Genomic DNA, 12,452 nt, shown 5'->3' with positions numbered 1-12,452 from the left:
CTGAACTGGCTACAACTGAATCTTATGGGTTTACAGAGAGGAGGAAGAGACCTTGTTTATATGATTATACTTCATTACTATTGAAAGGTGAGAAGTACCAGGAGCAAGGGCTGTGGCTCAGTGGTAGAGCATATGCTTGCCTTGCAGAAATTTGCAGGTTCAATCCCCAACATCTCCAGTTAAAAGGTTTCTAGCAGTAGGTGATGTGAAAGATCTTTACCTGAGACCCTGGAGAACAGCTGCCAGATTATATCCAAGTAGACAGCCATGTTGGTTTGAAGTAGTAGAACAAAATAGGAGTCGATTGCACCTTTAAGACCAACTTGGTTTTATTCAGAACATAAGCTTTCGTGTGCATGGACACTTCTTCAGATGAGGAATGAGGTACAGTAAGCAGAGCCACATATAGCTGGTGGGGTTTGGAATGCAAAGTGGTACAAAGTTAAAATCCAATAGCAGAATAGTAAAATTAACAAATTCAGAAAACCTTTGATCTGTGTTGCATTAGCGTGGGAAACCATAAAACAGTAACATGTCAGAATGCCTGTTAATTATTTTATTGCTAATAAACCTGGGTCAAAATGAGGGCATTTGTTTGCTGTCACATACACCCAGAAAGCACAATCACTGGACCTAACAGCATTAACTACACCATCTCAGGCTCATTCACTTGCTCATCTTCCAACATTATATATGCCATTAAATGCTAACAATGCCCTTCAGTTCTCTACATAGGGCAAACCCTCCGCCAAAGGATAAATGGCCACAAATCTGACATCAGGAATTACAAGACTGAGATACCTGTGGGGGAACACTTTAACCTTCCAAAGCATTCAATGGGTGACCTCAAAGTAGCTGTTTTACTGCAAAGGAACTTCAAGAACAGAATGGAAAGAGAAATTGCTGAATTATAAATTATTATGAAACTTGGAACAAACACCTCCCCAGGACTGAACAGGGATATTGGTTTTTTTATCTCATTACAGATGCTAAACCCACTCTCAGAACTTCAAGAACAGAATGGAGAGGGGAATTGCTGAATGACAAACTATTATGAAACTTGGAACAAACACCTCCCCAGGATTGAACAGAGAGAGACTCATTCCTCGTCCGAAGAAGTGTCCATGCACACGAAAGCTTAAGTTCTGAATAAAAATAAGTTGGTCTTAAAGGTGCAATCGACTCCTATTTTGTTCTAAGTAGATTATATAGATCTTGATGGACTTTTTTTTACTATAAGGCAGCTTTTTGTATTCAGTATTTTTGGGCTTGCTGTTTTTTGGACAAGAGGACGTCAACATTAAAAAAATGTATTTACTTAAAACATTTATTAGTTGCCTTTCTACCTTGTGGAATTCAAAATAGCTTACAATGTAAGTAAAACAACAATGATAAGAAACACATAAAAGACCACAGTGTACTTTATTATTTATTTATGGGATTTCTATCCCGCCTAAGCAGGCTCAGGGTGCGTTACAAGCAGAATAAAATACAATGTACCATTAAAGCTCTGAAAACAAATCAGCCAGTATCATAATGCCCCTGTATAAATCGATGGTGCAGTCTCATTTGGAGTACTGTGTGCAGTTCTGGTCGCCGCACCTCAAAAAGGATATTATAGCATTGGAGAAAGTCCAGAAAAGGGCAACTAGAATGATTAAAGGGCTGGAACACTTTCCCTATGAAGAAAGGTTGAAACGTTTGGGACTCTTTAGCTTGGAGAAACGTTGGCTGCGGGGTGACATGATAGAGGTTTACAATATAATGCATGGCATGGAGAAAGTAGAGAAAGAAGTACTTTTCTCCCTTTCTCACGATACAAGAACTCGTGGGCAGTTGCTGAGCAGACAGGTTAAAATGGATAAAAGGAAGTACTTCTTCACCCAAAGGGTGATTAACATGTGGAATTCACTGCCACAGGAGGTGGTGGCGGCCACAAGCATAGCCACCTTCAAGAGGGGTTTAGATAAAAATATGGAGCAGAGGTCCATCAGTGGCTATTAGCCACAGTGTGTGTGTGTGTGTGTGTGTGTGTATATATATATATATAATTTTTTTTTGGCCACTGTGTGACACAGAGTGTTGGACTGGATGGGCCATTGGCCTGATCCAACATGGCTTCTCTTATGTTCTTATGTTCTCAGGAGTACCCAGCTTGCTGAGGGGAAAGTGTAGATGACTGGGGAAGGCAATGGCAAACCACCCTGTAAAAAGTCTGCCACAAAAACATTGTGAAAGCAACATCACTCCAGAGTTGGAAACGGCTGGTGCTTGCACAGGGGGTTACCTTTACCTTTATTAAAGCATAAAAAAATGTAAAAGACAAAATTTCTCAATATAAAGCAGTATAAAAAAACAATGCGAAACAGCAAGATGGTGACAGTTCCCTAAATCTGCTCATCAGTATTCTAGGCTTAATTCAGTTCAGTTTATCTCAATGAGCAGCTCTAGGCGAATTGCAGCAGAAGGGACTGATCTATCAATTGTCTGTGGTCTCAGCGAAAAGCCTGGCAGAAGAGCTCCTTTATTTATAGCAGAGTCCCGGTGAAGACAAAGAGGCACTTGTACACTTTACGGTCCCCCAGAGAGCAAAATCTGTCACTCTGAGGTGCAGCATTTCCTACCCACCATTCAGCACCGTCACTTTGACTCATTTCCAAACTCTGAGGGGCCTTTCTACACACAGCAGAGGCCTTTCCTTGTGTGGGTTGGTTGGGGGGGGGTGTCTTGTTCTCTGAATTCTGATGAGTCCTTGGACAAAAGGCCTATTGAATAGTCTGAAGCCTACAGTGTTGTCCCAAACGTCATTCTGGGCCCTCAGCCCATCAGGGAGTGGCGGATTCAGCCACAGCCACAGCAATATGCATTTGCAAGCTGATTCAGTATACTAAAATTAACGATGTGAAGAACTACTGAAGTTCTTCACTCTCCCTCAACTCTTCCTTTATTCCCATCACACAGGGGTCTTCTCAATGGTACAGTTTTGGTTGTACAAGTCAGACCCTTCCTCATTTGCATTTTTTTAAAAAAAGAGTCATATTTGTATTTCTACTGAGGGAAAAGTTCAGCAGCTCATTTCTGCAGGTCATGCTCTGGTGAAAGGTAGAAAAACTATCCTGGCTTTTTCATTTGTGGTTAGATGGCAACTCTCATAGCAGATTTTTTTCAGGTCAAGATCTTAATTACCTTGTTTTGTCAGTATTTGGTGACCCGACATGCTCTTTCAGCCTACCCACCTCACAGGATTATAGTTAGGATAATATAGGGGTATGGAACCACGCTGGGCTCCTTAGAGTAAGGGGGACATTAATATTTAACAAAGAGTATTAAGTTCTAGTATTTTGGGAGAAGGCATCCAAAGAAACTGATGGGAAGTAGGTTCAGAACAGACAAAAGGAAATACAACTTTACACAGAAAGTGATTAATACAAGGCATTTGCTGCCAAAGAGTGTAGTGATGGCCACTGGAATAAACAGTTTTACAAAGGGATTAGATAGATTAGTGGAGGATAGGTCTGTCAGTGGCTACTGAGCCATGGCACTAATCCCACAGTCAGGAGGCAACATCAGGAAGGCCTCAGTCTCTCTGCCCTGTTGTTGGCCATCCAGAGAAACTGGGTGTGTAAAACAGGATGCTGAAGTAGATGGACCACTGGACTAATCCAGCAGGGCTCTTCTTATGTTAAGAACATAAGAGAAGCCATGTTGGATCAGGCCAATGGCCCATCCAGTCCAACACTATGTACACACAGTGGCCAAAAAATCCCAGGTGCCATCAGAAGGCCCATCAGTGGGGCCAGGACATGTGAAGTCCTCCCACTGTTGCCTCTCCCAAGCACCAAGAATACAGAGCATTGCTTGTTCTTCTTATGAGGGTTAGAGTACTGGATTAGGAGACCTTGGTTCAAATGATGGCATCATAAAGTGATGGTATCGCTTTACTCTGCTCTGCTAAGTCCTCACCTGGAGTATTGTGTTCAGTTTTGGGCACCACATTTTAAGAAGGATATAGACAAGCTGGAATGGGTCCAGAGCAGGGCAACAAAGATGGTGAGGGGTCTGGAGACCAAGTCCTATGAGGAAAGGTTGAGGGAGTTGGGGATGTTTAGCCTGGAGAGGAGGTGACTGAGAGGTGATATGATCACCATCTTCAAGTACTTGAAGGGATGTCATATAGAGGATGGTGTGGAATTGTTTTCTATGGCCCCAGAAGGTAGAACTAGAACCATTAGGTTGAAATTAAATCAAAAGAGTTTCCGGCTCAACATTAGGAAGAACTTCCTGACTGTTAAAGTGGTTCCTCAGTGAAACAGGCTTCCTCGAGAGGTGGTGAGCTCTCCTTCCTTGGAGGTTTTTAAAAAGAGGCTAGATGGCCATCTGACAGCAATGAAGATCCTGTGAATTTAGGGGGAGGTGTTTGTGAGTTTCCTGCATTGTGCAAGGGGCTGGACTAGATGACCCTGGAGGTCCTTTCCAACTCAGTGATTCTATGATTCTAAATCCTGTCCCCTCCATGACCACCAACTGTGGGTGGACTAGATTGGGTGAACTACAACTGATATACATGTCCTTTTGTGATTCACCTACATTTGCAGAAACACCATTGGGCAGGGAATTTTATTACCTCAAGGCTATCCAGACCAAATGGCCAAGCCACACTGTTTTATGTAACCATGTGATCAGTTTGCCCTCTTTATCAACAAACTGCTTGTATTTCAGCTCACAATACCTGATCCCCTCGTCTGATGAAGTGTGCATAAGAGAGCACATGAAAGCTTACCTTCTGAATAAAAATTGGTTGGTCTTAAAGGTGAATCTTGACTCCTGTTTTGTTCTACTGCTTCAGACCAACATGGCTGCTCACTTGGATCTACCAGTTTAGTGTAGTGGTTAAGTGTGCGGACTCTTATCTGGAAGAACCGGGTTTGATTCCCCACTCCTCCACTTGCACCTGCTAGCATGGCCTTGGGTCACCCATAGCTCTGGCAGAGGTTATCCTTGAAAGGGCAGCTGCTGTGAGAGCCTTCTTAAAGGTGCAACTTGACTCCTGCTTTGTTCCAAAAGAAGGTGCCTCTAGCCTTCATTACTTCCAATGGAGGGAAGGCATTTAAAAGGTGTGCGGTACCTTTAAATGTGATGGCAAGAACTCCCTTTGGAGTTCAATTATGCTTGTTACAACCTTGTTCCTGGCTCCACCCCCAACGTCCCCAGATATTTCTTGAATTGGACTTGGCAACCCTACCGTTTGAATACTGCATGACCTCACAGAGGCTCAGCCAATGAATACGCTAAGCTGCCTTATACTAAAGCAGACCCTTGTTCCATCAAAGCCAGTAAGTACTGTCTACTTAGAAAGGCAGCAGCTCTCCAGCATATCAGGCTGAGGTCCTTCACATCACCTACAACCTTAGAGAAGATGCCGAGGATGCTGGGACTTTCTGCATGCCAAGCGAAGGCTCTACTGCTGAGCCACAGCCCCTTCTACAGTTATGGATCAACCTTCCCACTGCTGGGTTGAATGAACTGTTGGTTAAGAAGCTTATTGGTTATTATGAAGTCCTTGTGGGGTTTAAAAAAATAATAACTTTTCACTTGATTGGGAAAGGGCAAAATAGCAAAATGCCAGAAAGCTGAACACCCCTCATCCCAAAAAGTGATGTTGTGTTGAGGTAAATGAGTTTGCCTTTACCCGAAGGTCATCTCTGTTCTCTTGCTGCATAAGATGGACACATCTACTTGTTTGAAATTGATAGGTCATCTGCTCTTTTGAAATTGATATATCCAGGGCTTTTTTTTGTTTGTTTTAGAAAAAGCCCAGCAGGAACTCATAAGAACATAAGAGAAGCCATGTTGGATCAGGCCAACGGCCCATCCAGTCCAACACCAAAAATTTTATATATACACACACACTGTGGCTAATAGCCACTGATGGACCTGTGCTCCATATTTTTATCTAAACCCCTCTTGAAGGTGGCTATACTTGTGGCCGCCACCACCTCCTGTGGCAGTGAATTCCACATGTTAATCACCCTTTGGGTGAAGAAATACTTCCTTTTATCCGTTTTAACCTGTCTGCTCAGCAATTTCATCGAATGCCCACGAGTTCTTGTATTGTGAGAAAGGGAGAAAAGTACTTCCTTCTCTACTTTCTCCATCCCATGCATAATCCTGTAAACCTCTATCATGTCACCCCGCAGTCGACGTTTCTCCAGGCTAAAGAGTCCCAAGCGTTTCAACCTTTCTTCATAGGAAAAGTGCTCCAGCCTTTAATCATTCTAGTTGCCCTTCTCTGGACTTTCTCCAATGCTATAATATCCTTTTTGAGGTGCGGCGACCAGAACTGCACACAGTACTCCAAATGAGACCGCACCATCGATTTATACAGGGGCATTATGATACTGGCTGATTTGTTTTCAATTCCCTTCCTAATAATTCCCAGCATGGAGTTGGCTTTTTTTATTGCAAACACACACTGTCTTGACATTTTCAGTGAGTTATCTACCACGACCCCAAGATCTCTCTCTTGGTCAGTCTCTGCCAGTTCACACCCCATCAACTTGTATTTGTAGCTGAGATTCTTGGCCCCAATGTACATTACTTTGCACTTGGCCACATTGAACCGCATCTGCCACGTTGACGCCCACTCACCCAGCCTCAACAGATTCCTTTGGAGTTCCTCACAATCCTCTCTGGTTCTCACCACCCTGAACAATTTAGTGTCATCCGCAAACTTGGCCACTTCACTGCTCACTCCTAACTCTAAATCATTTATGAACAAGTTAAAGAGCATGGGACCCAGTACCGAGCCCTGCGGCACCCCACTGCTTACTGTCCTCCACTGCGAAGACTGCCCATTTATACTCACTCTCTGCTTCCTATTACTCAGCCAGTTTTTGATCCACAAGAGGACCTGTCCTTTTACTCCATGACTCTCAAGCTTTCTAAGGAGCCTTTGATGAGGAACTTTATCAAAAGCTTTCTGGAAGTCAAGGTAAACAACATCTATCGGGTCTCCTTTGTCCACATGTTTGTTCACCCCCTCAAAGAAATGTAACAGGTTAGTGAGGCAAGATCTTCCCTTGCAGAACCCATGCTGAGTCTTCCTCAATAACCCGTGTTCATCAATGTGCCTACTCATTCTGTCCTTATAATGATTTCTACCAACTTTCCCGGTATAGAAGTCAGACTGACTGGCCTGTAATTTCCCGGATCTCCTCTGGAACCCTTTTTAAAGATGGGGGTGACATTTGCTACCTTCCAGTCCTCAGGAACGGAGGCAGATTTCAATGAAAGATTACAGATTTTTGTTAGAAGATTCACAAGTTCAACTTTGAGTTCTTTCAGAACTCTCAGATGTATGCCATCCGGACCCGGTGACTTATTAGTTTTTAATTTGTCTATCAGTTGTAGGACCTCCTCTTTTGTCACCTCAATCTGACTCAGGTCTTTCAACACCCCTTCCAAAATTAGTGGTTCTGGGGCGGGCAAAATGTTCTCGTCTTCCACAGTGAAGACGGAGGCAAAAAATTCATTTAGCTTCTCAGCCATTTCCCTATCCTCCTTCAGTAATCCTTTTACCCCATGGTCATCCAAGGGCCCCACTGCCTCCCTGGCTGGTTTCCTACTTCTAATATATTTGAAGAAAGTTTTATTGTTGGTCTTTATGTTTTTTGCAATATGCTCCTCATAGTCCCTTTTTGCCTGCCTGATCACAGTCTTGCATTTGATTTGCCACAGCCTGTGTTCCCTTTTACTAATCTCGCTTGGACTGGTTTTCCACCACTTAAAGGAGTCCTTCTTACCTTTTACAGCTTCCATTACTTTGTTTGTTAACCATGCAGGCCTTTTCTTATGCCTGTTTGTGCCTTTCCTAACTTTTGGTATGTATTTTATCTGAGCTTCTAGGATTATAGTTTTAAATAGTGTCCAAGCTTCCCCAAGGGTTTTGACCGTATGTACCTTTCCTTTCAGTTTCCTCCTCACATGCCCCCTCATCTCAGTGTATTTACCCCTTTTAAAGTTAAACGTGGTTGTGGCGGTCTTTTTGGACAACTCCCTATTTGTACAAACGGTGAAATCTATAACATTATGGTCACTGCTCCCAAGCGGCGCAATCACTTTTACATCTCTCACCAAGTCTTGGGCATTACTTAGGACCAAATCCAGGATCGCCCCACCCCTGGTAGGTTCTGAGACCATCTGCTCCATAGCACAGTCATTGAGAGCATCAAGAAACTCAATTTCTTTCTCTCGACCAGAAAACATATTGACTCAATCAATCTGCGGGTAGTTAAAATCACCTATTACGGCACAGTTTTTACGTTTAGCCGCTATCTTTAAGCCTTCCATCATATTATAATCATCCTCTCTCTTTTGATTTGGTGGGCGATAACAAACTCCCATAGTTAAGTTTCCTTTTGGGCCCTCTATTTCAACCCAAAGCATTTCTAAAAGGGAATCTAATTCTCTGACCTCAGTCTTACTGGACTGTATATCCTCTCTGACATACAGAGCCACCCCACCTCCAACCCTTCCCTCCCTATCCTTCTGATATAGCTTATATTCAGGAATCACCGTGTCCCACTGATTCTCCTCATTCCACCAAGTTTCTGAAATTCCCACAATGTCTATGTTTTCTCCCAACACTAAACATTCCAATTCACCAATTTTACTTCGAACACTTCTAGCATTTGTATACAAACATCTATAATTTCCCAGGCAAGCTAGGCCCGCCACCTTCCTCCTGTCGCCTCGAGACTGTGGCAGACAGTCCATACTGTTTGTCATCATCACAGTGGACAACTCTGGTCCGTTACCCGGTAGAAAATTAGCAGCCAACCCTTCATCTCTTTGAGACGAGTCCTCCCGAACCAGAGACATTTCATCTCCTGTCGGCTTTCCCCCAAGATTTTGTTTAAAAACTGCTCTGCCACCTTTTTGATTTTAAGCGCCAGCAGTCTGGTTCCATCCGGGGACAAGTGGAGACCGTCTCTTTTGTACAGCTCTCACTTGTTCCAGAAAGCATCCCAGTGCCTAACAAACTTAAACCCTTCCTCCTTACACCATCGTCTCATCCACACATTGAGACTTTTAATTTGTGCCTGTCTCTCCTGCCCTGCACGTGGAACAGGTAGCACTTCTGAGAAGGCTACCTTAGAGGTCCTGGCCTTAAGTCTCCCGTCTAGCAGCCTAAATTTTTCCTCTAGGACCTCACGACTGCATTTCCCCACATCGTTGGTGCCAACATGCACCACGACCACAGGCTCCTCCTCAGCACTGTCTATCAGCCTATCTACTACACGCGTAATGTCCGCCACCTTCGCACCAGGCAGGCAAGTCACCATACGGTCATTACGCAGTTTCGCCACCCAGCTGTCTATTTGCCTAAGGATCGAATCACCAACTACCAACCCCCCCCCCTCCCCCTGCTCAGGGATGGTTCCTTGGCGCGAAAGGATTTCCGTTCACCAACCGAAGAAGAGGTCCCTTCTGAGGGCGCATTCCCCTTATCCTTAGCATATTATCCTCGTTTGCATATTAGGCCACACCCACTGACATCACCCACCTCACAGGGTGTCTGTTGTGGGGGAAGAAGGTAAAGGAGATTGTGAGCCGCTCTGAGACTCTTCGGGGTGGAGGGCGGAATATAAATCCAATTTCTTCTTCTTCTTTTGGAGTTCATAGAATTGGACCCCATAGTCCAATCCTTTTGAAACTTGGAGGGTGTTTTAGGGAGAGGCACTTTAAGCTATGCTGAAAATCTGAGGCCTCTACTTCAAAAAACAGCCCCCCCCCGATCCCCACGATTCAATTCTCCATTATACCTTATGGGAATCGGTCTCCATAGGGAATAATGGAGTGCCCGGCAGACATCCCCCCCCAAACCGGGAGATTCTCTGCCCCCACCTAAGGATTGGCAACTCTATTGAAAGGGCTGAGGGGTAAAGCTAAGCCATAGAATGTTGACCTCTACTTCTTTTGGGCACAAAAAGATCAGTTCGACCTTTGATGAAATTCACAAGCAAGACTTAGGAACAGAAGCAGCACCAATCCTCTGGTCTTAACGAATTTGGGAGGCTGACGAGTGAAAGCGAATGCACCGTGCTCATGTATTTAGTGTGTGGATGGCATTAAAATGTGTTCAGCAGTGCATAGATTCTCTTGTTTGTGTTTGTTAAGCTACATCAAGGCTAATAAAATAATTTTGTAGTAGTCGTTTGAGCATGGGCTGCATTTCTTTTACAAAGTTTGTCCATTGGAAAAAAAATCCTTTTTAATCTAGAAGAAGCAAGCAGCCACGGCTGGTTTTTCCAAGTAGATTCACTATGCAACAGCGTAGAGTACTGAAATACCAGGGATGCCTCCCTCAGCTGTCCAAATGTCTCAAAGAAAGGAATGAATCCTCTCATTCTGCCACAGCTTTTGGGAGTACAGAAGTATGGATGTGAAGAAAGCTGACAGGAAGAAAACTGATTCCTTTGGAATGTTAGATTTATAGAGGATATGTCCAACAGTAGCTACTAGCCATTGGGACTGAGGGGAACCTACACATTCAGAGGCACTAAACCTCTGGTTCCCGGAGCTAGGAGGCAACATCAGAGGAAGGTCTTGGCCTCTGTGTCCTGTTCGTTGGCCCTCCAGAGGACCTGATTGGCCACTGTGTGAAACAGGGTGCTGGAATGGATGGACTATTGGTCTGATCTAGCAGAGCACTTCTATAGTTCTTATAAAAGGGGATGACATAGATTCATGGAGGAAAAGTCTATCAATGGCTACTAGTCACGATGACTTAGGGGGAATCCCCACATTAAAAGGCACTACGCCTCTTAATCCCAGAGCCAGGAGACAACATCAGGGGAAGGCCTCTGCCTCTGTCCCGTTCTTGGACAGCCAGAGGAACTGTTTGGCCACTGTGTGAGACCAGATGCTGGACTAGATGGACCCACTGGTCTGATCCAGCAGGCCTCTTCTGATGTTCTTCATGTGGCATTGGAGGAGAGTTTTACTGATTCTATGGACCACCAAAAAGACAAATAAGTGGGTTGTGGATCAACTCAACCCTGAATTCTCCCAAGAAGCTAAAATGATCAAACTGAGGCTATCATACTTTGGTCCCATTATGAAGAGACGAGACTCGCAGGAAAAGATGAAGCTGCCAGGAAAAAACTGAAGGCAGCAGGAAAAAGGGAAGCCCCAATACGAGATGGGTTGATTCAATAAAGGAAGCCATGGCCCTCAGTTTGCAAGACCTGAGCAAGGCTGTTCATGAATGATAGGATTAATTCATACGGCTGCCATAAGGCAGAAGCCACTTGACAATCCGATAGGACTCCTATTGTTGATGAATGTGAGCCCTTCTCGAAACAGGAGCTGAATAGCAGATGACACCCATGCCTCTTCACCCTTTTTCGAGGGGACTGGGTCCTCAGCAAAGTACCCAGGGCCTCAAGCACACGGCAGAAGTTTTTAAAAAAGATTCTTCTGCTGGAGGAATCAAACACTGGAGGAAGGATTCTGCCTGTGTTATTTTGTCACACAAAATGGCTGCCATGGGGTGCTGAGGCCAATGGTGGGAAGTTCCCAAGCGAAGCATCTACTTCAGTGGAGGAAGGTCTTTCTGAATGGGTGATCCCTGCAGCCCCAAAGGCAGGGCTTTTTTTTTTTAGCAGGAATGCACAGGAACACAGTTCCGGCTGGCTTGGTGTCAGGAGGTGTGGCCTAATATGTAAATGAGTTTTCCTGTGCTTTCTCTACAAAATATCCTATTTGAAGCTATGGCGATATCAGGGGGTGTGGCCTAATATGCAAATGAGTTCATGCTGGGCTTTTTCTACCAAAAAAGCCCTGCCCAAAGGTGATGTCTCATAGAGTCTCATGAAACTTCTCTGGGTCCACGGAGGTGGAGAAAACCTTGAACCAGCTCTTTGCTTAGGAGAAAGAAGCAATGCATGCTAGGAAACAGAATGGCAGGCAAAGGACCTTGTTGGTGGCAGCCCCACAGTTAAGGAACAACCTTCCCAGGGAGGTGCACCTGCCCCCCCCCCTCTCAATCTTTAGAAGGCAGCTGAAGACAGTTTTATTCATGATGGCATTTAGTTAGATCTGCTTACAAGCAGTTCAAAATTATTGTTTTTAACTATGTTAGTTGCAGTCCCAGATCTCCAGCTACCATCTGGAGGTTGGCAACCCCAACCCAGCCTGCCCCTTTATTTGCATAGCCTCTTCTGGAGTTCAGCTGATTGCTGCATGATGGAATGATGGAAAGTAGCTTTTATATACAAAAGATGAAGACTTGGCTCCACCTCCTGCCAAGAAACAGTTTTGGGTCCCCTGGTCCTAGATCCCTCTAGTTACCATCTCCAGTGGAAACTAATCTGTAATGAGCTAGCATGAGTACTGATATCTAAATATAAAACCTCCATGTACAGAAGGAGTATACCGCTGAACCCAAG

The sequence above is a fragment of the Heteronotia binoei genome, chromosome 5 (genome assembly GCF_032191835.1).
Source record: "Heteronotia binoei isolate CCM8104 ecotype False Entrance Well chromosome 5, APGP_CSIRO_Hbin_v1, whole genome shotgun sequence".
NCBI classification, from domain to species: Eukaryota; Metazoa; Chordata; class Lepidosauria; order Squamata; family Gekkonidae; genus Heteronotia; species Heteronotia binoei.
The sequence above is the reverse complement of the archived record's forward strand: the minus strand, read 5'-3'. Positions refer to the sequence as shown.